The following is a 25342-nucleotide window of genomic DNA, read 5'->3' as shown; positions in this document are numbered from 1 at the left end:
TTGATAACTATGATTTTAACCTGACACGATCACTTTGCCTACTCTTAATTCTAGCCTTATATGTTGGCATGTATAACGTTATTTAACCAATTCTGATATTTTGAATGATGTGATAGGAATCGCACTGAATCATACAGTATTATGCTGTTTGAAATAACATGATGTAGGTTCATGAAATAATCTAAAGGAAAATGTGAGTATTTATTAGCGTATTGGTTCTAAGTATTTCAGGCATATCATGTATATTAGGCCTCATGTAAAATCATTGTCAAAAGCGCTAGAGATACTGTTGCATGTAGGTGTAGATCATTTATGGGTTGATCATATAGAAATATCAAAGCATTCTTTCAACAACTCCAAAGCAATTGCTTGTTTATGGCGCCATAACCACTGACTCACTGCCTTTTTCTATTACCTAGACACCTGCTGGTAACTCTTAACTGTTTAGGACAGCTCATGAGATCTCCAATATATATGTCAACTAGGTGGAACTCTTATGACTAAAGATTCTTCATGCATAACAAGTTACGCTATTAAGACTAAACAGGACGCGCTCTTAGGCTTACAGCTCGATGGTAGTTATACAGGGCTACTACTATAAAATTCCTACTAATGACATTACTTATTCTAATGATGACCATAATATTTATTGTAATAACAATAAGGAGATTAAAAAAGGAGGGTACTGAAGTGAGAGCTGCTTGCATATTATGTGTGACAAACCGTTACTGTTAGATTATAATATTATTCTTCTGCCCGTTTGGAACAGTGTAAACAACACTAAATAAATGATAAGTAATACCAGAGAGTCTGTTCTAACAACAAAAAAAAGTCAAGCCTTTATTACAGCATGGCAAAGACTAGAAACATAATACCCCATAATGACAAAGCCAAAACGGGTTTTTAGACATTTTTGTAAAATAAGTAAAGGGTCTGAATACTTATGTAAATGTGATATTTCAGTTTTTTCTTTTTAATACATAAAACATTCTAAAAACCTGTTTTTGCATTGTCATTATGGGGTATTGTGAAGATACAGTGCAGTAGGAAAGTATTCAGAACCCTTGACTTTTTCCACATTTTATTACATTACAGCCTTACCCCCCTCAACAATCTACACATAGTGACAAAGCAAAAACAGGTTTTAAGAAATGTTTTCAAACGTGCATATATATATACTGCTCAAAAAAATAAAGGGAACACTTAAACAACACATCCTAGATCTGAATGAAAGAAATAATCTTATTAAATACTTTTTTCTTTACATAGTTGAATGTGCTGACAACAAAATCTCACAAAAATAATCAATGGAAATCCAATTGATCAACCCATGGAGGTCTGGATTTGGAGTCACACTCTAAATTAAAGTGGAAAACCACACTACAGGCTGATCCAACTTTGATGTAATGTCCTTAAAATAAGTCAGAATGAGGCTCAGTAGTGTGTGTGGCCTCCACATGCGTGTATGACCTCCCTACAACGCCTGGGCATGCTCCTAATGAAGTGGCGGATGGTCTCCTGAGGGATCTCCTCCCAGACCTGGACTAAAGCATCCGCCAACTCCTGGACAGTCTGTGGTGCAACGTGGCGTTGGTGGATGGAGCGAGACATGATGTCCCAGATGTGCTCAATTGGATTCAGGTCTGGGGAACAGTCGGGCCAGTCCATAGCATCAATGCCTTCCTCTTGCAGGAACTGCTGACACACTCCAGCCACATGAGGTCTAACATTGTCTTGCATTAGGAGGAACCCAGGGCCAACCGCACCAGCATATGGTCTCACAAGGGGCCTGAGGATCTCATCTCGGTACCTAATGGCAGTCAGGCTACCTCTGGCGAGCACATGGAGGGCTGTGCGGCCCCCCAAAGAAATGCCACCCCACACCATGACTGACCACCGCCAAACCGGTCATGCTGGAGGATGTTGCAGGCAGCAGAACGTTCTCCATGGCGTATCCAGACTCTGTCACGTCTGTCACATGTGCTCAGTGTGAACCTGCTTTCATCTGTGAAGAGCACAGGGCGCCAGTGGCGAATTTGCCAATCTTGGTGTTCTCTGGCAAATGCCAAACGTCCTGCATGGTGTTGGGCTGTAAGCACAACCTCCACCTGTGGACGTCGGGCCCTCATACCACCCTCATGGAGTCTGTTTCTGACCGTTTGAGCAGACACATGCACATTTGTGGCCTGCTGGAGGTCATTTTGCAGGGCTCTGGCAGTGCTTCTCCTGCTCCTCCTTGCACAAAGGCGGAGGTAGCGGTCCTGCTGCTGGGTTGTTGCCCTCCTACGGCCTCCTCCACGTCTCCTGATGTACTGGCCTGTCTCCTGGTAGCGCCACTGGACACTACGCTGACAGACACAGCAAACCTTCTTGCCACAGCTCGCATTGATGTGCCATCCTGGATGAGCTGCACTCCCTGAGCCACTTGTGTGGGTTGTAGACTCCGTCTCATGCTACCACTAGAGTGAAAGCACCGCCAGCACTCAAAAGTGACCAAAACATCAGCCAGGAAGCATAGGAACTGAGAAGTGGTCTGTGGTCCCCACCTGCTGAAACACTCCTTTATTGGGGGTGTCTTGCTAATTGCCTATAATTTCCACCTGTTGTCTATTCCATTTGCACAACAGCATGTGAAATGTATTGTCAATCAGTGTTGCTTCCTAAGTGGACAGTTTGATTTCACAGAAGTGTGATTGACTTGGAGTTACATTGTGTTGTTTAAGTGTTCCCTTTATTTTTTTGAGCAGTGTATAAATGATAGACCCTTTACTCAGTACTTTGTTGAAGCACCTTTGTCAGCGATTACAGCCTCAAGTCTTCTTAGGTATGACACTACAAGCTTGGCACACCTGTATTTGGCGAGTTTCTCCCATTCTTTTCTGCAGACCCTCTCAAGCTCTGTCAGGTTGGATGGGGAGCGTCGCTGCACAGCTATTTTCAGATCTCTCCAGAGATGTTAGATCGGGTTCAAGTCCAGGCTTTGGTTGGGCCACTCAAGGACATTCATAGACTTGTCTCGAAGCCACTCCTGTGTTGTCTTGGCTGTGTGATTAGGGTCATTGTCATGTTGGAAGGTGAACCTTTGCCCCAGTCTGAGATCCTGAGTGCTCTGGAGCACGTTTTCATCAAGGATCTCTCTGTATTTTCCTCCGTTCATCTTTCCTTTGATCCTGACTAGTCTCCCAGTCCCCACCGCTGTAAAACATCCCCACAGCATGATGCTGCCACCACCATGCTTCACTGTAGGGATGGTGCCAGGTTTCCTCCAGACGTGTTCAATCTTGGTTTCATCAGACCAGATAATCTTGTTTCTCATGATCTGTCCTTTAGGTGCCTTTTGGCAAACTCCAAGCAGGCCGTCATGTGCCTTTTACTGAGGAGTGTCTTCCGTCTGACCACTCTACCTTAACGGCCTGCTTGGTGGAGTGCTGCAGAGATGGTTGTCCTTCTGGAAGGTTCTCTCATCTCCACAGAGTAACTCTGGAGCTCTGTCAGAGTGACCATCGGGTTCTTGGTCACCTCCCTGACCAAGGCCCTACTCCCCTGATTGCGCAGTTTGGTTGGGCAGCCAGCTCTAGGAAGAGTCTTGGTTGTTCCAAACTTTTTGCATTTAAGAATGATGGAGGCCACTGTGTTCTTGGGGACCTTCAATGCTGCAGACATTTTTTGGTACCCTTCCCCAGATCTGTGCCTCAACACAATCCGGTCTCGGAGCTCTACAGACAATTCCTTCGACCTCATGGCTTGGTTTTTGCTTTAACATGCAATGCCAACTGTTGTACCTTATATAGACCGGTGTGTGCCTTTCCAAATCATGTTCAATCAATTGAATTTACCATAGGTGATCTCCAATCAAGTAGTAGAAACATCTCAAGGATAATCAGTGGAAACAGGATGCACCTGAGCTCAAGTTAGTGTCTCATAGCAAAGGGTCTGAATACTTATGTAGATAAGATACTTCTGTTTTATTTTTAATACAAAAAAAAATCTAAAAACCTGTTTTCACTTTTTATTTAATCCATTTTAGAATAAGGCTGTAACGTAACAAAATGTGGAAAAAGTCAAGGGGTCTGAATACTTTCCGAATGCACTGTATAAAGCAACACCACCACCATAGGCATTACTGCCTCTTCTGTAGATGTTATATATCCCGTGGCAACCTGTGATTCAGGCAGAGCTCCACCTGTTTTGAGCCCCCACCTGTTTATTTTTTTTGAATGTTATTTTGGCATTAATACATGTCTCATATGTTTGCAAACAATGTAAAAACATATATATTGAGTTAATAAAGCCACACACAAAGATGGTCTCATTTTTGCTTTCTTGAGTAAGGCAGCTCCAAAATGCAGATGTTTTAGCCTAGCTCAGTGCTTTCTGTGGTGGTGGGGCACCCATGGGAAAGTACAGAGCGTAGGGGTTGGTAATGTTCTCTAGTTGCGCCGTGATTGGCTCAGTGTTCTGTCACTCATGGGTACACTATGTCACTGCAAAATCTACAGGGAGTGCTCAAAAATTCAAGCCCCTTGGGTGCTGGCACAGATTCACATTAGAAGTGACCATCTAAGAAGGCTCAAGGTCATTGGCCATAGATAAAGTTATGTCAAATCACGTTATATCTCCCATAGCTTTGATTGGACTGATCATGTCAATATCATATTTTCACAATCCTTGCTAGCAAGCTAGACAAGAAGTCATCATCATGAATCAAGTTGACAATCTACTGGCAAATCCTTTTTAATTATTTTTATATGAAAATAAATTATAGATAAAACCTAGCGGTGCTCATCGGACATTGTGTCACAGCCGGCCGTGATCGAGAGACCCATGCGACGGCACACAATTGGCCCATCGTCGTCCGGGTTAGGGGAGGGTTTGGCCGGCCAGGATTTCTTTGTCCCATTGTGCTCTAGCGACTCCTTGTGGCAGGCTGGGTGCCTGCAAGAAGCAGTGCGGCTTAGCTCTCGACCTTCGCCGAGTCTGTAGGGGAGTTGCAGCAATGAGACAAGATCGTAACTTCTGGCCCATGCCGTTGCTTGTGAATGTTTATCCTTTCATATTTTATTACTCCCTTTTTCTCCCCAATTTCGTGATATCAAATTGATAAAGTTTGAATACATTGGCCATGCTGTCAAAACAACTGGAAACTCTGAACTGGGAAATCTCAGACTTCAGTGAGTTCAAGACAACTGGGAACTTGGGAAAAAAACTAGCTCTGACTGGGAAAATACAGAAAATTATTTTGAACGGTCATCGAAGTTGGGAACTTGGTCCAAAGAATGTATTGTATGCTGCTGCATAAATGATGTAATATGCCAGGGAAATATGTATACTGTAGCCAAGAAAGTAATAATAAGTTAATGTTGTGTAGTAAGTTGCTAATCATTTGGTTCCTTTCCCCTCATAACTTAGCCTACTGTTCTGACTTGGTGGTGCACATATAGCCTACATTGTAAGAGCTTTCATTGTCTGTTTATATGCCCCCTTTATTTATCCTATGGTTCTGACTTGGTGTGCAGGGAGAATACTGTAAGAATGGCCCATGTTCTGAAATCTGTCGCTGTACATTTCAAAGTGCTGAACAAATAGTTATATTGACTACGTCAGTCCTTGCCTCTTATACGCTCGTCGTTCCCTTATGCATAAGTTTGTACATCTCAATTATCATTAGAAACCACAATAGTTTAAGGAAGTCAGTCATATCAGCTATGTTTGTCACCGTTACAGTGAAATGCATATATTGTTTAGTGTTGTGACTTGTCTGGCCTGCATAAAAAAAATGTGTTTGCCCCACCTAGATTTACATGCTAAAAATCGCCACTGACTGACATGTATGTGTAACTGATAGATATGCTCACACGCTCACACACACACACACACACACACACACACACACACACACACACACACACACACTACACACATCCAGACATTAGTATTATTTAGTTGTAATGTTTCTTTTGTTAAATGTGTGTTTCCTTAGTTGTAGTTTAAATTATTATATAGTTCTAATGTCTACATGTTACATTTTTTAAATGTATGTCAATTGTAAAGTATTTTTGTCTGTAATGTCTTTTTCGTTGTATCGGACCCCAGAAAGACTAGCTGTCGCCATTGGCGTCGGGTAATGGGGATCCCAATGAAATCAATAAATCAATGACGGTCATAGCCTAATCTATCTGGTCTCCAAGCCAGCATCAAACAGCTGCTGGATGGTGGTTCTTCTGATGTAGTGGTTTGTGTATTTTCGTGTGCCAACCTCCTAGAAAGAGAGTGAGAGAGAAAGAGAGATATTAATAACTTGGACGCAACAACTTGATTTCAGAAGGCTAAGTGTCTTAGCTTTAATGTAGAAATATGTAGGCTATTTATTTGCACAACAAACCTTGCACAATCGGGGCAGCGCGGGATCCCTGTAGTGTGTTAACTCTTACTGGTTCCCGGCTGCACCACACACTGTTGCCCGCGGAGACCACCCACTATGGATGCAGGTAGAAGGCTGGGGCGTCTTGTGGAAGCTTGCTAACATATTTTTCAAAGGAAGCAACAGGGCACAGAGGGTTACCTCAGTCCTCAAACATGCACCCACGATGGTTTTGTCTGTTTCGCTGCGATGAATCTTTATGATTCTTATGTGCACTCATTACATGACAGTGTGGCGTATATGCCAACGTTTTTCATCCTGCTTTATCTTAAACGAGTTTGTTTTAAGCTTCCGATTTCCCTCCTTCCCTCTGCGGCCAAAGAGCAACTGGTTATCAAACCAGACCCTGTGGACAAGGGTTCTGGTTGTACTGAGTGCTTCTGATCGTTGCTAGGTCCTGGCTGGTGATTACTGTGTGGTGAATTGTCTGATTTTTTTCCTCTTCGTCTTAACTTATTCATCACACCAGCGAAAACGTTATTGGAAGTGGTGAACTCAGTGTCCCAGGACAGGCTCAGGCTCAGGGGAGGGTCATTAATGAAGCGGTTTAACCTGGCCCGCAACCCGCTATAGCTGGCTATGCCGTACTCCTCTCCCTTTACATTCCGCACTGTTACATAAAACTCTTGGAGGATGACATTCAGGTCACACTTCAGTATGGTCTTTAAGTCCACCTGAATGCCCTTCTCCGATAGCCCATTCAGTTTGCCTTATCGTCCTGACTTCGTTCCTTCTCTACTCAATATCATCGACCACAGTTTCACTTATAACGGTGGGCTGATCAACATGTAGGCCTACTTCATCTTCTTCGTGGTCCTTCAGGGGAAAGGTCAAATCAAAAGGTGATATTACATTCGGCTACTTGCAGATAGTTAGCTAACAGTTGGAAACAATGTAGCAAAGTAGTACACTGTAGTATCCCTCGATCATGTAGTGCTTACTATGTACTTTTGTAGTATACTGTAGAATACTATACCACACACTGCACTCTCTCTTCATCATGTGTAGTACTTTCTTTATAATTTTGTAGTATACTGTAGAATACTATACACTGTAGTATTGCTCGATTGTGCAATGCTTACTATAGAATCTCGTAATATACTGGAGAATTCTATACTACACAGTGTGGTATCCCTCAATCGTGTAGCGCTTACCTTAGAATGTTGTAGTATACTGTGTAGAAAACACACTTTTGTATCCCTTGATCACATAGTGCTTACTTAGACTTTTTAGATCAATTGTAGTCCTAGCTAGCTTTACTGCTAGCTTGGTCGATGCTGTTTTGATTTGAACGTGCTGTCCTTGGAGGTTCCTCCTCAATTGTGTAGTGCTTACTATAGAATTGTGTAGTATACTGTAGAATACTAGTATCAAACTAACACTAGTTTGATTTTATTTTACTTTTTGAAAAAACAATAAAACCACATGTGGATGCAATGCATTTAGACATTTAAACGAAAAAAATCCATTGTGGTCATAGTTCAAACGTGTTAAATATTTATGACTGTAGTATACTATAGTATTCACTGTAGTTTTGGGGTGGAATTTTCCTTTAAGTGCTGCACTTTTTGCGCATTGTCTAATATGCTAACTAAGCCTGCTTTTATGTTTTTAGTTTGCTTGCTATGTTATGTTATGTAGCCATTGATAGATTAGCCTGCTATAGCTTCAGCCTACCATGCTGCATGCTATTGCAAACCTTTTCTGGCCATTCATTGTTAACTGCTGCTATATTTATGCATAGATGTACACATTTTGTATGCTTACTGCATTTGCATATTGTCATTGATTATTTCCATTCATAGACAATTACTTATGCTAATTGCTGTAGCCCGTTATTATTTGCACCTTTCTGTCTCCTCCATCTCTGACTCTGCCTGTTCTTTGAGTCCCACAGTAGATGTGCATTACCATAACCCTCACCTAAACAGTTTTGTAACTGAATAATATTGTGTGACAACCAACATTTTGGTCAGTGTTTCCCTGGTGACTCTTATTAGGGAAAAACATGAAGGAAATGTATAAAAGCAGCCTTTGGTCATGTTCAGGTAAGAGCAGAGCAGAAGAACAACTTAGGACAGTTGTGAGAGCACGCTTGTTTGAAATGGAAAAGCGTTGTGGTAGCTTTTGATAAAGAAGAACACAGACGAAGCAGCTGCTTTAAAAGTGGGATGCACTGTTGAGCGCTACATCCCGAGGGGTTCGTGCTGATTGTACGGAGATTGTGAGCTTGAGTCGGTTCAAAATGGAGGTAAAAGGGGAGATTGTTTGTTTAAGAAGAATGGTAGAAAGTGTAAGCAGAGTGAGCTGAAGACAGGAGGAGAAATGGATGTGAATGAGGTCGAAGTATCGGAGGTGGTAGGTGTGGTGAAGTTCTCGGAGCCCGAGGCTTGCACCGAGGGTCAGGATAAAGATGAGTCTGTGACAGTAGGAGTGAAGTTTTGGGAAAAAGTGGCCCTTGCCTTTTGGCTGATCCATTTGTGGTTTCAGTGTGGGTGAAAACAGAGTTGGGTACTGTGGAATCGGTGAGGGTAATCAGAAGTGGTCTTGTGATAATTGTTTGTTTCTGCTGGTCAGACAGGGTTGCGTGAGTGGTGAAACAAAGTCATTCTGTTCTTTTGAGTTTTGATGTTGAATTTTTGCCCGACAAAGTGATGTTAGGATATATAAGTTATCCTGTACAAGCTTTTGTGCCAAATACATTATGTTGTTACAGGTATCAAGCTTATGGGCATGTGGCAGCAGGAGGGAGGTTCCTAGGTGTGAGAAGTGTGCAGAAGGGCATGAGACAAAGAAATATGTAGCATTGGGGAAAGTAGTGGTATGTGTTAATTGTAGGGGTACCCATGTTGCTGGGGATCAGAAACGTCCCGTGCGAAAGAGGCAGATTGAGGTTTCCAGGGTTAGAGTAGCGCATAAGTTGTCATATGCTGAGGCAGTGAAGAAAGTAGAGGAAGAAGGGTCAAGGGGGAGGGATCCTGAGAGGAATGTTGTGAGTAGTCGATCTGTACCAGGACAGAGGGATAGGCCAACCATATGTTTCAGTAAGATTGGATTTATAGCAATGGTTATCAACTGTACTGCAGGGATGGAACGTAAGTCGCAGATAATTGAGGTTGTGGTGGCAGCTGCAGAGAGGTATTTGGGTGTGTGAGACTTGACATCAGAAGAGTAACAGGGTGTGTTAAGTGGTGGTGTCCCATCCTTTTATTTTTTAATTTTTTTTATTGTGAGTGTAGTGTTAGATTGTATAGTATTTGTTTATTTATAAATGTTTTCAAGGAAAGCCACCACAATAATGTCAGTTTGTTTTCAGTTGGTTTCTTTGGAGATGCTTTGCTGGTTTGAGGTCCAGGCAGTTTATTGGCAGCGCCCTCCAATAAGGTGACTGTCTTTAAGTAATTTGTATTTCTAAAATATCTGTTTATGTAAATGCAGTGGTTAACTGTTCTTTTCTACCATCAGAAATACAGTATTCAGTGGCATACAATACTTTAAAGTACTACTTAAAACCTCTCTGGGCTAGGCGGGACGAATTCGTCCCACCTACGCAACAGCCAGTCTAATCCAGTGGCGCGATTTTCAAATACCTTAGAAATGCTATTACTTCAATTTCTCAAACATATGACTATTTTACAGCTATTTAAAGACAAGACTCTCGTTAATCTAACCACACTGTCCGATTTCAAAAAGGCTTTACAACGAAAGCAAAACATTAGATTATGTCAGCAGAGTACCCAGCCAGAAATAATCAGACACCCATTTTTCAAGCTAGCATATAATGTCACAAAAACCCAAACCACAGCTAAATGCAGCACTAACCTTTGATGATCTTCATCAGATGACAACCCTAGGACATTATATTATACAATACATGCATGTTTTGTTCAATCAAGTTCATATTTATATCAAAAAACAGCTTTTTACATTGGCATGTGACGTTCAGAACTAGCATACCCCCCCGCAAACTTCCGGGGAATTTACTAACAATTTACTAAATTACTCACGATAAACGTTCACAAAAAGCATAACAATTATTTTAAGAATTATAGATACAGAACTCCTCTATGCACTCGATATGTCCGATTTTAAAATAGCTTTTTGGTGAAAGCACATTTTGCAATATTCTAAGTACATAGCCCAGCCATCACGGGCTAGCTATTTAGACACCCGGCAAGTTTAGCCTTCACCAAAATCAGATTTACTATTACAAAAGTTTGATTACCTTTTGTTGTCTTCGTCAGAATGCACTCCCAGGACTGCTACTTCAATAACAAATGTTGGTTTGGTCCCAAATAATCCATCGTTATATCTGAATAGCGGCGTTTTGTTCGTGCGTTCCAGAAACTATCCTAAAGGGTAAATCAGGGTTACGAGCATGGCGCAATTCGTGACAAAAAAAATTCTAAATATTCCATTACCGTACTTCGAAGCATGTCAACCTCTGTTTAAAATCCATTTTTATGCCATTTTTCTCGTAAAAAAGCGATAATATTCCGACCGGGAATATCTTTTTAGGTAAACAGACAAAGGAAAAGAAAGCTTTCGGTCGACGCGGGCACGAGCCTGAGTCTCACAGTACTGTAACCAGCCACTACCCAAACGCGCTACTTTGTTTCAGCCAGAGCCTGCAAAGCCACGATTCAGCTTTTTGCCGCCTTCTGAGAGACCATGTGAGCCGTAGGAAGTGTCACGTTATAGCAGAGATCCTTTGTAATTGATAGAGATGGCAAAGAAGTTCAAGAAATGGTCAGACAGGGTACTTCCTGTACAGAATCTTCTCAGGTTTTGACCTGCCATTTGAGTTCTGTTATACTCACAGACACCATTCAAACAGTTTTAGAAACTTTAGGGTGTTTTCTATCCAAAGCCAATAATTATATGCATATTCTAGTTACTGGGCAGGAGTAGTAACCAGATTAAATCGGGTACGTTTTTTATCCAGCCGTGTCAATACTGCCCCCTAGCCCTAACAGGTTAAGTAGTTTTTTGGGGTATCTGTACTATTTATATTTTTGACAACTTTTACTTCACTACATTTCTAAAGAAAATAATGTACTTTTTTACTCCATACATTTTCCCTGACACCCAAAAGTATTCGTTACATTTTGAATACTTAGCAGGACAGGAAAATGGTCCAATTCATACACACTTATCAAGAGAACATCCCTGGTCATCCCTATTGCCTCTGATCTGGCGGATTCACTAAACACATGCTTAGTCTATAAATTAAGTCTGAGCGTTTGAGTGTGACCCTGGCTATCCGTAAATAAATAAAATATTTAACAAGAAAATGGTTTGCTTAATATAAGGAATTTGAAATTATTTATACTTTTACATTTGATACTTAAGTATATTTTGGCAATTATATTTTACGTTTGATTCTAAGTATATTTAAAACCTAACACTTTTAGATTTATTCAATTTTTTATTTTATTTTTATTTTTTTAAAGTTTTACTGGGTGACTTTCAATTGGACTTTTTTTACACCCCTTTTTCTCCCCAATTTCGTGGTATCCAATTGGTAGTTACTATCTTGTCTCATCGCTGCAACTCCCGTACGGAGAGGCGAAGGTCGAGAGCCATGCATCCTCCGAAACACACCCCAACCAAGACGCACTGCTTTTTGACACAATGCCCACTTAACCAGGAAGCCAGTGTGTTGAAGGAAACGCCCGTACACCTGGCTACCGTGTTAGCGTGCACTGCGCCCGGCCTACCACAGGAGTCGCTAGTGTGTGATGGGACAAGGACATCCCTGCTGGCCAAACCCTCCCCTAACCCAGATGTCGCTGGGCCAATTGTGCGCCGCCCCACTGGTCTCCCAGTCGTGTTCGGCTGCGACACAGCCTGAACTCGATCCCAGACTCTCTAGTGGCTTAGACCACTGCGCCACTCGGGAGGCCCAAGTATCTTTACTTTTACTCAAGTATGATGATTGGGTACTTTTCCCACCACTGACAGTATTGTTTGTCACTGGTTTTGGTCATCATGTGATGTGTATTTCTGTCACACACAAACCTAATCCTCTAAGCTTTAATAAACTTTGCTTGTTCTTTGTCTGCCTCTGTACGGTTTCCCTTTAATGGGCCTAGAACGTATAACGTTTAGATGTTGTTACAATTGTAATAACATTTATGTTTTTGCTTTAGTGTCGTTTGGTCTGTTGCGTTGTTCACAACTCAATAGGTGATCGGTCACGAACCTGTGTCTATGTTCTGGGTGAGGAGTTCCCCTGGGGTACTGGCAGTTTGTAGTTGTGCCATTTTAGCTAACCCTGGTCGGCAGGTGTTACAATAGTCTAGTCATGTCCCAACAAACACTGCAGTATTTCCACCAAAAATACTGCATTGTCAAGTCTGCAAAACACAACAGAGAATACTACAGTAGTCTACAAACACTACTGTAGGGAATACTATAGTGTATATAGACAATACTTCAATATAGATTTATATGGGCAATGTTGAATGTATTGCACAATGATAGTTTTCATAAATGGGACGAGTGGAGATGGCTATTCCAAATTGAAACAATGTTGCAAAAGTTAAGGCAGACGAATGTTTGTACAAACCCCTGTTGCAAAACAAAATGTTAGGCTAGAAGCAAGGGGACATTAAGGTCCAGATGCTTTTTACAGTGGAGATCAAGTTAATGAATTGACCGGCTGGGCTGATAGGACAGTGGATGTGCAGTGGATGTGCAGTGATTTCTCAGATGGAACAGAAAACACGGTACCCATTTTTGCTTCATAGGCCTCCCTGTAATAAACTGTCTCAGATCGCGTCTCAACCATTCACAATGCATTTTTTGACCAGTATTTTAGAATAGATTCTACACTATTGATGAGGCCCCAGGCATGGAGGCTTCAAAAATTCAGAGGATTTCTTCATAAACCACCTAAGGGATTCTACTTTGTGGTATCAGAACAATTAAGGTAGTCACTGGTAGTGGCAGTGTTATACACAGTGGTGGAAAAATTACCCAATTGTCATACCTGAGTAAAAGTAAAGATGCGTTAATAGAAAATTACTAAAGTAAAAGTCACACAGTAAAATAGAGTAAAGTTTGGTTTTAAGTATCAAAAGTACAAGTCATTTCACATTCCTTATATCAAGCAAATCAGACAGCTCGATTTTCTTGTAAAACAAAATATGGATTGCCAGGGGCTAACAAATCACGTGTTTACTGAGTTTGTCAGATCAGAGGTAGTAGGGATGACCAGGTACATTCTTTTGATTAGTGTGTGAATTACAATTAGTAATTTCAGTGATTTCTTTCTGTAAATGAAAGCTGCTTGAAAAATACAATTGATTGTGTTCATCAATACATAGTGGTTATAGTACTGGGGAAATTGTTTTGAAGATTATAGAGCGGTGACAAACACAGCTGTAAATCATGCTCCTTTGTGCTCATCATTATGCCCCTTTTTTTAGTGTTAGCAAGAAGGTTCTTTAGTGTTCCTCAGAATAAATTGATCACAACCACGTGTTTCAGGCAAACCAGAGTTTATTGGTACAATAAGAATATGTGGTTGAATGTACACATTTGGATTGGTATACTAATATAATTGCATAAAAACAATAATGAACAGAAGTCATACATTGAATAAACATTTTCTCAAAAACGTAATTTTTCTTCTCCTAGATACAATTGAAAATATATGCTCTACATTCATTCTGACAATTCAATAGAATGTCTTTACTTTGGGATTGCCATCCGATATCTTAAATATGTACAATACTCATTCTTACAGGGTATGGTATTGAATTATTGATATTAACTATAGGCATTGGCTAAATGTTTTGAATAAAAATATAAATGTACTCAAATTATATAATGTAAGTAGAGGTGTGTATGGAGAACAGAGTAAACAAACAGTTACATAAAAAGAAATAAAAACTGCACAAATTGTTTTACAAACATTTGCTTAAAGGGAAAATCCACTCAAATTATCTTTGGTATTTTCTGACAATAAGCATTTTTCTACGGCTGGCCATGCTTTCCACCTGGCTACCCCTACCCCGGTCAACAGCTCTGCACCCCCCACAGCAACTTGCCCAAGCCTCCCCCACTTCTCCTTCACCCAAATCCAGATAGCTGATGTTCTGAAAGAGCTGCAAAATCTGGACCCGTACAAATCAGCTGGGCTAGACAATCTGGACCCTCTCTTTCTAAAATTATTGGCTGCCTTTCCTTCCAGTTCTCTGCTGCCAATGACTGGAACGAATTGCAAAAATCACTGAAGCTGGAATCTTATATCTCCCTCACTAACTTTAAGCATCAGCTGTCAGAGCAGCTTACCGATCATTGCACCTGTACACAGCCCATCTGTAAATAGCCAACCCAACTACCTCATCCCCATATTGTTATATTTCTTTGCTCCTTTGCACCCCAGTATCTCTACTTGCACATCATCTTCTGCACATCTATCACTCCAGTGTTAACGCTAAATTGTAATTATTTCACCACTATGGCCTATTTATTGCCTTACCTCCCTAATCTTACTACATTTGCACACACTGTGTATAGATTATTCTATTGTGTTATTGACTGTGCATTTGTTTATCGCATGTGTAACTCTGTTGTTTGTGTCGCACTGCTTTGCTTTACCTTGGCCAGGTCGCAGGTGTAAATGAGAACTTGTTCTCAACTGACATACCTGGTGAAATAAAACATAAAAATAAAACATGCTAAACATATTTTGGACTATATCAACAATGGACTAATGAAAAACACCAAAAGATGTTTCCTTTTAAGTAATACAACTCAATTTTTAGGCTGACAATACATACAAGCTAATACTTTGAAATTCAAGGAAGTCAACTACTCAACTGCGCTAAATTGTACAAACAGTAACACTTCATTACAATTTGTATCATTTTTTTTACCTGAAAAAAATATTGCTACTAAAGAGTAATTTTCAAAACGACAGTTGCAGTAACACTTTGGAATTCCATGCCACTTAATTTCTTACATTTCAAGGTTATAATTTTTGGTCTAATATGAACATTTGTTGAATTCCCCTTTCAAAGTAAGTTAAAACATATTGCTGTGACTACAAAGCCTCCAAATGAGGAAAACAGTCATACAATTGAACTTACAAAAAGGTGCAAAACAGGTGCTAGAAAGCAACAAACAGAAGGCTCTAAAAGGTATTTTGCATGTTTTTTTGGTGTAATCCACCACCCATTCATCAATGAAATGTAGAACACTAATTTACCCACTGCAACTTAAATAGGTATACTAGGCCTAGTTAATATAGTGAGTATATGGGACAAAATTGATACAACACATGACCAAAAGTATGTGGACACCTGCTCATCAAACATCTCATTGCAAAATCATGGGCATTAATATGGAGTAGGTCCCCCTTTGCTGCCAAAACAGCCTCCACTCTTCTGGGAAGGCTCTCCACAAAATGTTGGAACATTGCTGCGGGGACTTGCTTCCATTCAACAGTAAAGCATCCTGAGACCATTCATGTGTGGGGTTGCTTCTCAGTCAAGAGAGTGGGCTAACTCACAATTTTTCATAAGAACACAGCCATGAATAAAGAATGGTACCAACACATCCTCCAAGAGCAACTTCTCCCAACCATCCAGGAACAGTTTGGTGACGAACAATGCCTTTTCCAGCATGATAAGGCAAAAGTGATAACTAAGTGGCTCAGGGAACAAAACATCGATATTTTGGGTCCATGGTCAGGAAACTCCCCAGACCTTAATCCCATTGAGAACTTGTGGTCAATCCTAAAGAGGCGGGTAGACAAACAAAAACCCACAAATTCTGACCACGTCCAAGCATTGATTATGCAAGAATGGGCTGCCATAAGTCAGGATGTGGCCCAGAAGTTAATTGACAGCATGCCAGGGCAGATTGCAGGTGTTGGAAAAGAAGGGTCAACACTGCAAATATTGACTCTTTGCATCAACTTCATGTAATTGTCAATAAAAGCCTTTGACACTTATGAAATGCTTGTAATTATACTTCAGTATTCCATAGTAACATCTGACAAAAATATCTAAAGACACTGAAACAGCAAACTTGGTGGAAATTAATATTTGTGTCATTCTCAAAACTTTTGGCCACGACTGTATACCTTAGGCTACTTATTTTAGATAAATTCTACTCCTGCATATTAATCCACGTAACCCACCTTGCACACAAATTAAAAAACCCAGACAAGAAATAGTCTGAAAAACATTTTGGTTTCACAGTTAGGAAAAACATTCACAGAACACAAGCAGGATAATACAACAATACTATCCGATGCATCTGTATAGACCAAGATTAAAAGCCCAAATAGAATGATTGGCGAATCAAGTTGTTTTTATCAGGCTCCAGAAACTCCTCGACGAGAGTCTCTGTTACTTTCTTAAGCTCCTCCTCAAGACTTGGTCTTTGGCTTTATCTTAATTGCCCCAAATGCACAGCCAATCATCTTACACTATAGCTTAAACAAGGTCCGACTTACTGTTTCCTACCATCTCTGCCACTATAATACTGAGACATTATTCTGGTGCTATTCCTTAACACTGTAGCTAGCTCTGGCTGGTCCTCCAGTGTGTGTCATTAATAGTAGAAGGGGGCATCGTTACACTCAACACAAACCTTTTTCCAGGCAGTGTACAGAATTCTGTGTAGAACTTAATCTTTGGCTCTGTGCCACTGGTCCTTAGTGTGGCCACGATCCCATTCTGCAGAGTGAAGGTGATCATTTGGCTACTCTGTCACAGGTAGCACCTGAGAGAGATGAGGAGTTTCTACCTACACCTCTCATTATGAACCACTCAATTTGAAGCACACTAACGTATGAAATAAAACATTTAACCACAACATTACACTTATGCAAAGTTGGTCAGGTTGACTACTATCATATCCTGTGGTTACATCTCTCACTTCCACAATGCTATGTCCACCCGAGGATTTGGGGTAAGTGTTCTCTCCCTCAAAGTTCCGGAGACATGTTAATATTTTATTGACCGTAGGGGGGTCGTGGCAGATGACATAGGACATAGTGGAAATGTGATAACAGTAACCGAAGGACAACAACAGTAAAGAATATTAGCATTTGACTGGAGAAGAGACAAGGTAGATTTATAGCAGATCATTAACCTCTCTAGGGAAGGTGGGACGAAATCGTCCCACCTACGTAACAGCCAGTGGAATCCTGTGGCGCATTATTCAAATACCGTAGAAATGCTATTACTTCAATTTCTCAAACATATGACTATTTTACACCATTTTAAAGACAAGACTCTCGTTAATCTAACCACACTGTCCGATTTCAAAAAGGCTTTACAACGAAAGCAAAACATTAGATTATGTCAGCAGAGTACCCAGGCAGAAATAATCAGACACCCATTTTTCAAGCTAGCATATAATGTCACATAAACCCAAACCACAGCTATATGCAGCACTAACCTTTGATGATCTTCATCAGATGACACGCCTAGGACATTATGTTATACAATACATGCATGTTTTGTTCAATCAAGTTCATATTTATATCAAAAACCAGCTTTTTACATTAGCATGTGACGTTCGGAACTAGCATACCCCCCGCAAACTTCCGGTGAATTTACTAAATTACTCACGATAAACGTTCACAAAAAACATAACAATTATTTTAAGAATTATAGATACAGAACTCCTCTATGCACTCGCTATGTCCGATTTTAAAATAGATTTTCGGTGAAAGCACATTTTGCAATATTCTAAGTAGATAGCCCGGCATCACAGGGCTAGCTATTTAGACACCCACCAAGTTTGGCACTCACCAAAGTCAGATTTACTATAAGAAAAATGTTATTACCTTTGCTGTTCTTCGTCAGAATGCACTCCCAGGACTTCTACTTCAATAACAAATGTTGGTTTGGTTCAAAATAATCCATAGTTATGTTCAAATATCCTCTGTTTTGTTCGTGCGTTCAAGACACTATCCGAAGTGTAAAGAAGGGTGACGCGCCCGATGCGTTTCGTGACAAAAAAATTCTAAATATTCCATTACTGTACTTCGAAGCATGTCAACCGCTGTTTAAAATCAATTTTTATGCCATTTTTCTCGTAAAAAAGCGATAATATTCCGACCGGGAATCTGTGTTTTAGTACAAAGAGAGAGAAAATAAAAACATGGGGTCGCCTCGTGCATGCGCCTCAGTCTCATTGTCCTCTGATAGACCAATTACCAAAGGCGCTAATGTTTTTCAGCCAGGGGCTGCCTCGACATCATTCAGCTTTTTCCCGGGTTCTGAGAGCCTATGGGAGCCGTAGGAAGTGTGACGTTACAGCAAAGATCCTAAGTTTTCAATAAAAAGAGTCAAGAAGCCCAAGGAATTGTCAGAGAGGGCACTTCCTGTACAGAATCTTCTCAGGTTTTTTCCTGCCATATGAGTTCTGTTATACTCACAGACACCATTCAAACAGTTTTATAAACTTTAGGGTGTTTTCTATCCAAAGCCAATAATTATATGCATATTCTAGTTTCTGGGCAGTAGTAATAACCAGATTAAATCGGGTACGTTTTTTTATCCGGCCGTGTAAATACTGCCCCCTAGCCCTAACAGGCTAAAGCTGAAATAAAAACGGCCCAATTTTATGGTGCAAATACAGTACACCACAAACTTTCATTTATCAGAAACTATTTGTATTTCTATGGTAGTTAAATTAGTGTTGTCACGATACCAGATTTTTTACTTCGATACCAGGTTAAGTATCATGATACTAGGTATCAAAACGATACCACAGCAAAAGTAGTAAGCAGGGAGAATGTGTTTGTAGAAGGACTGAGGTCAGTTCTCATTTCCCCAGAACTAAACACAATAACATATTGATAAAAAAAAAAAGAATTTAAAAAAAAAGAAATCAGGACTGACACTTTTACCATAGCCTATACATGGCCATATTATCAATAAGCATGATCATCTGTAGCCCAACTGATGCTGAATAGACTGAACAGGCTGATGATAAATAGGCTGAAGCAATGGGGTTCCCATATGCATACCCCATTGGGCTAATCATTAGCTAGATCCCAAACTCTAAACATAATGATGACTTTTTAATGTCCCTCAAAAAATTGCATAAACAGTGAGTATAATGTAGGCCTACTGGTTACAATTGACCTTTGTTACATTTAGCCCCGGTCTACCCTATGCAGTCACAGAGAATTTACAGAGCACCAACTGCCTTTTTTTAACTAAAATACTCTGTTTTAAAACAGTGCAGTTTGCATTCATTTTTAGGAGTTGAGAAATGAGGTAGCGATGGAAAGATGGAATCCTCCTTTTTTTGAAAGCCATCAAAATGGCATCAAAAGTGTTTTCCCGCAATTGCATTGACTGCTTATTAGAATGCATGGTTCCCTGCCTGTTTCACTCGCAACTTGAATGTGCCTCGAGAGGAATTTGTCACATTGGAACACACAATGACAAGCTGACTAGGTAAATAGCTAAACTATTCTACTATGGGGTTGTCTGATTTTGCTGTTTGTTACTCATTTTGTTGGCAGAAGCTCTATATCTCTCTCTATCTTCTCTCACACTCCTAGCTTCTCAAGTGGCTTGAGCTATGTCAGCGTACTCACCATTGCATGTGCAAGATGAAGAAGCCTAGCCTACTACTGCCCCCTTTGAGAAAATTCGGACAAATTACTAAACAGACATGATCCGCTCAGTCATTATACAACGTGAGACTTATTTGATAGAAGTACCGAAAGTAACAATTCTACTACCAAACCATTTTTCATGTTCTAGTATCAAAAAAGTACCCGAAGTCTTGGTATACCGTGTAACATTAAGTTACATAGTCATGGTATGGTATCACAGTTGTAAGTGCTATGGAACAATGTGTACCTACTCCCTAGTTATTCCTCTGTACTTGTCTGACTACCATGTAGATACAGGGATTTTAGGCCACTTAATGTAAAGTGACACCAAATAAACAGTAAACCAGAACACGGGGTATAGGAGGAACCTGGAATGACACCTACGTTTCAAAGATGTTTTCCAGCTGCCACAACCACAGCTGCACTCACTCCATCCTTATCTGGGACCATGCTGCCACACAGGAACCCTGAAACACACCAGACAAAAAAAACACATATCAGGGAATATTTATCAAATATTAGTCCAATGGTCACTGCAATTCTCCCTCCTGCCTGTACCTCGGGTAAACAGTGTACTGATCAACCCATTTGGTACAACTGCAAATGTTAACAATTTCGCTTCATATTCTCAATTCAATTAAACCATTTTCTATAATATGCAATAAAGGCAACTTGACATGTAACATATGCAAATAGGTTGATCCAAAGGAGGATCAACTCAAAATAATTTGATAAAACCTTATGTTCAGGATTGATCGTTAATTGTTTGCATTAGTGCATACCACAACTATGACTATACTAGCTTCAAATGACCATAAAGGACAAATCACATTTTGTAAGAACAAAGAGATGTGTTTACCTGTAGACTCCTCAAAAGGCAAAAATCACTTCATTCCCCATTTTTGCCAACTCGTGTATTTTCTTTGCGATCCATTTGAAACCAGGCAATGGTTCCTGAAACAGAGTGAACAGAGGTGCATTCATTAGTGCACACAGTGTTTATTAGAGAAATTCAGGTTGGTCCGTCCCCATTTCCATCCGTCACATATTCTCCATTATATTGACCAGATGCTTAAGTGGTCGCTCTAACAATGAAAATAATGTTTTAAAAAAATGCAGTTAGCAGTCAGGAGGCAAGATCAGGTGGGACCATTCGATATAAAGTGTTTTTTCTCAAAGTTGACATGTCCTTACTTATATCAGTACACTTAACAACCTAAGCATTACGAAACTTATATTCGATCAAATAAGCCTCACGTAGCAAATACGCCATTACATTTGTTGTTATACAAATTTAAACTCCTCGCTTGGTAAGCGAAGAAAAAAAAAAAAAAACGGCACCTGCTGGAGGAGACAGATTTTGGAACCAGTTATCCCTCTCGCCTCGCTTCGTCTCTTTCTCTCTGCTTCTGTTTGGTTCCTAGTGAATACAGTTAAGGGTGTATATTGCTTGACCTTCAACCATCCTTCATTTACCTGGAGGAGGTAAACTTACGTACTTCAAAATGGAAGCCCTCTATCCGTGCAAAGGCCTTGAGGATCTTGGAGGAAACGGTGGTGGCCAGCATGTACATCCTCTCCGTAGCAGCCGGGTCTGAGTGAGTCTCCTTCCAATTGAACAGCATCCACCAGCCCAGCAGAGCGGCAAGCTCATTACCAGTGAAGACTTCCCATCCACACCTTGACAGAACAGGATGACAAAGCTAAGGTCGAGAGCTTTTTTCTCATGTCATCTCAGCAGGGAAACTGTATTGTAGCTAACAATAAATCTGTATATTCCTAGACGTCATCTACATCATCAGAGTGCGTAACAGAACATTGTACTGGCTACACTTGGTTTGTTGCTTATATTAAAACATTTTCATTAAATAATTGTTTAATCAGAACAAACGTTTTGTTGCTAACGATTCCACGACGCGGTTAGCCTTTACGGCTGGGACTGAAAGTTTGTGTTCCTTTTTTGTTGTTGCGTGGACTCCGCGAGTGCTAGCTGGCTGTACTACAGACACCTGTCATCGTCGTGGGAAAGACTCATTGTTATCTTTTAAAACAACTGGTTGCAGTAGAGCCAACCTGGATACCAAGGAGATCCTGAGGGAAATCGACGAGTACCAACAGCTTTACGCTATGGAGGAACAACATACTCCATCATGGAAAGATCCGACCACCTCACAAAATAACTTTAACCCGACAAAAAAGAAAAGAAAAACAGATTAATCTACAGACACGGACGATTTCCTTACCATTGAAGTAGAGGCTAGTGCTCTGGCTGGAATCCATGCAACACTGGAAAAGTTGTGTGAGGAGGTAGCAGGGCTGAGGGGGAGTTTAGAGTTTAGCCAGAGTGAAAATGTCACGCTCCAAAGAGAAAACAAGACACTCACAGCCAAGGTAAAAAGCCACGATTCCAACATGGATTGTCTACTCAGGGAAAACAGGGTGATGAAGGAGTCGCTACTAGACATACAAAGTCGTAGCATGCGTGAAAATCTATTTCTTTTCTGGGATTCCTGGGGACGCAACCAATAATCCAGAGGGCGCGATCAGAGCATTCATGCAATCTGCCTTGAAACTTCCTATAGAGACTGTAAACAAGGTGGCTTTCCACCGAGCACACAGACATGGAGCTCGGAGCGACAAGACCAAGGGTCCCCGACCAATCATCGCAAAATTTGAACACTACCAACAAAAGGAGCTGATCAAAAGCAGGGAAGGGATCTTAAAGGGACCAAATTCAGTCTCAATGACCAATTCATAAGGGAGATAAACGAACGTCGTAAGAGGCTGTATCCGGTACACAGACAACAAAGGGAGAAGGGTAAGCATGTCTTTATCATTGTGGACAAACTCTTTATAGATGGACAGCTATTCCGAGAGAGCTCCATAACACCATGGCTGTACTAAATTCTACAGGGACTTCAGGTTGCGAAAAAAAATAAGGTATGGGAACTGTAAAAGTATCTGAACATTATAAAGTGGACATGAACACACACGTACTCAATTACATGCTTGCTTACACATACGTACTTATACATACACACACACACACACACACCTGATCTTGCTCTCTTCTCTCTTTCCTCTCCCTCTCTATTGTCGAGAACTGTTCAAATCAAAGTTTATTTGTCACGTGCGCCGAATACAACAGGACCTTACAGTGAAATGCTTACTTACAGGCTCTAACCAATAGTGCTGTTTTATAATTTAATGTGTTTATTGTTTATGTATCTTCATGTATTTGTCTACAAGTTTATATATATAGTTTGAGAACTGTACTAGCGTTGTGGTCCCTGATCTAATGTGTGTGAAAAAAGCCAGAGTTAAAGTTGCTTTAGGCCACTCATTCCAGAGTGGTCATAATTTTGTAAAGTGGCTGTACTATTGTTCCATTTCCTTCATAATGCTATGGGCATTGAAACATGTTAGCCTATTCTATTGTTCCTACCGCTCTAACCTCTAGGCTACCCGCCGCTCCAAACTCGAATTTCTTGTATTCTACATCTCTAGCTTTTGGTTCCCTGCTTGTCAACTGAGAAACAGCCTACACACGTCCTAAAAAAATGATTGTCCTGTTTTTATTTTGGCTCTCGAAATGTGTGTAGTTAACAGTAGGTCAAGAATCGAATCAATGTCCTCACTCAGCCCATCTGTATTCACGACTATTTTGCCATCACACAACTTCAGGCAGGAATGTGACCTCTTTATACACTTTATCACAGAGCAAGCCAAAGCCACTATCAGCAATACGCGAGGAGTTATTTATTAGATAACTTAAAAGGCTCACTGATATTTACAGCCAATTTTTTATTAATTTACATGAATCAGACTTTCTAATATGTAGCCAGTTATACGTGTTTGCAAGTTGTGGTATGAGAAAGAAGGAAGAGGTAAAGTACCGTTCACTGTTGCAACTAATGGCTTCCTGCGCTCGCGTGTCATATCCAACCACTATGCCACGGCTACCAAAGTCTGGGAAAGACATGGCCAGGTATTTGTACATACCCTGCAGTGAGGAGGAATGGAATGATGAGGCCATGTCTATAGCTTTTTTTTAAAATGTTTTCCCATTAACCTTCATGTTTTCACTTTGTATAGGAGGTAAGGAAAACTCTGGTAGGTGGGTGGGTTGTTAGACTGTGGGTGCTCTGCCCCTTGAGACAGTTTGTCACAATACCAGAATTTTGCCTTCGATACCAGGTTAGTATCACTATACTCGATACCATCACGAGTTGATACCAAAACGATATTAGCCAAAGTCACAGAATGGCACTTGATCCTGTTAGGTTCTTATTGTTCAGAGTAAATAACACAGACTCTAGAGAAGCTTTAACCAAGTTTAATTCTGCCCACAGGGTCTGTACAGCTGTAATTCAGACAACCCAACATTTCTCCCATCACAGATATATGTATCACACTTAAGACACTCCTTCTCTCCAATCCTTACATCTTATGGTTCTTCAGGAAAAGAGTAACAGGATACTAAACCCTTATTACTCCCTTCAGGGGATCTGACCTCAACCCCTCCTTCGCCTAGTCCACAGATGTCCATATGTCTCCCTATAGCAATCCTTTGATCTCCTCCCGTCCACCCAGCACATTCCACAGCCACTCAGTCTACCTACAGATCTCACTCCTTAATATACTATGAGTCTGATCTATCATGTCTTTAATATCTCAATGTTCAAAATGTCAAATCCAGACAGAAACTCAGCTACTGCTCTGTTCAAACGTTGAGTATCATTTCATACTATTTATTTAATTTCATTTTTACGTACATTTTTCAGACACAGCCATGTATGCATTAATCAATCAATTATACAATCAATTTGACTTTGTTTTTACCAATCGAACTACATTACAAAATAGTAATAATTTATTTTAATGTAAATCTCTATTGATAAACTGGGTAAATCAAGTTGTGGCTTGGGCCTATTCACAACACAGGTGAATGCATATTCAATAGGAGTGTGTGTGCATGCATGGAGTTCTTGAGCTGATTTTGGCTGATTTCATGGGGCTACAGATAGGGTTGCAAAATTCCTGGAACTTTTAATCAATTACCTAGTTTTACCTAAATCCCGTTTGGAGGATTCCCAGAACCAGGAGGGAATAAGCAAAAAATCCAGATACCTCCAACCAGGATTTCTGGAAAACCAAGGAATTTATTGAAAGTTCCAGGAATTTTACAAACCTAGCTACAGATAATGTTTCCCTTCCATTTAGGCCTCATTTTATTGTACTGATCAACAACATTTGCATAGAACCAGTAATAATGTCATTCAGAAAGCAAGAGGGGTGCGACCCTTTTCACACACACA

At 40.5% G+C, this 25342-nt stretch overlaps 1 pseudogene; it reads right to left on the bottom strand.

Moving 5' to 3' along the window:
• Positions 1–18887: 18887 nt before the first annotated feature.
• LOC106580701 (glucose 1,6-bisphosphate synthase-like) lies at positions 18888–24060 on the bottom strand (annotated as a pseudogene).
• Between the last annotated feature and the right edge of the window lie 1282 nt (positions 24061–25342).

Source organism: Salmo salar, chromosome ssa20 (genome assembly GCF_905237065.1).
Source record: "Salmo salar chromosome ssa20, Ssal_v3.1, whole genome shotgun sequence".
NCBI lineage: Eukaryota > Metazoa > Chordata > Actinopteri > Salmoniformes > Salmonidae > Salmo > Salmo salar.
Note: the sequence above shows the minus strand (reverse complement) of the source record. Positions and strands in the feature narration are given on the sequence as shown.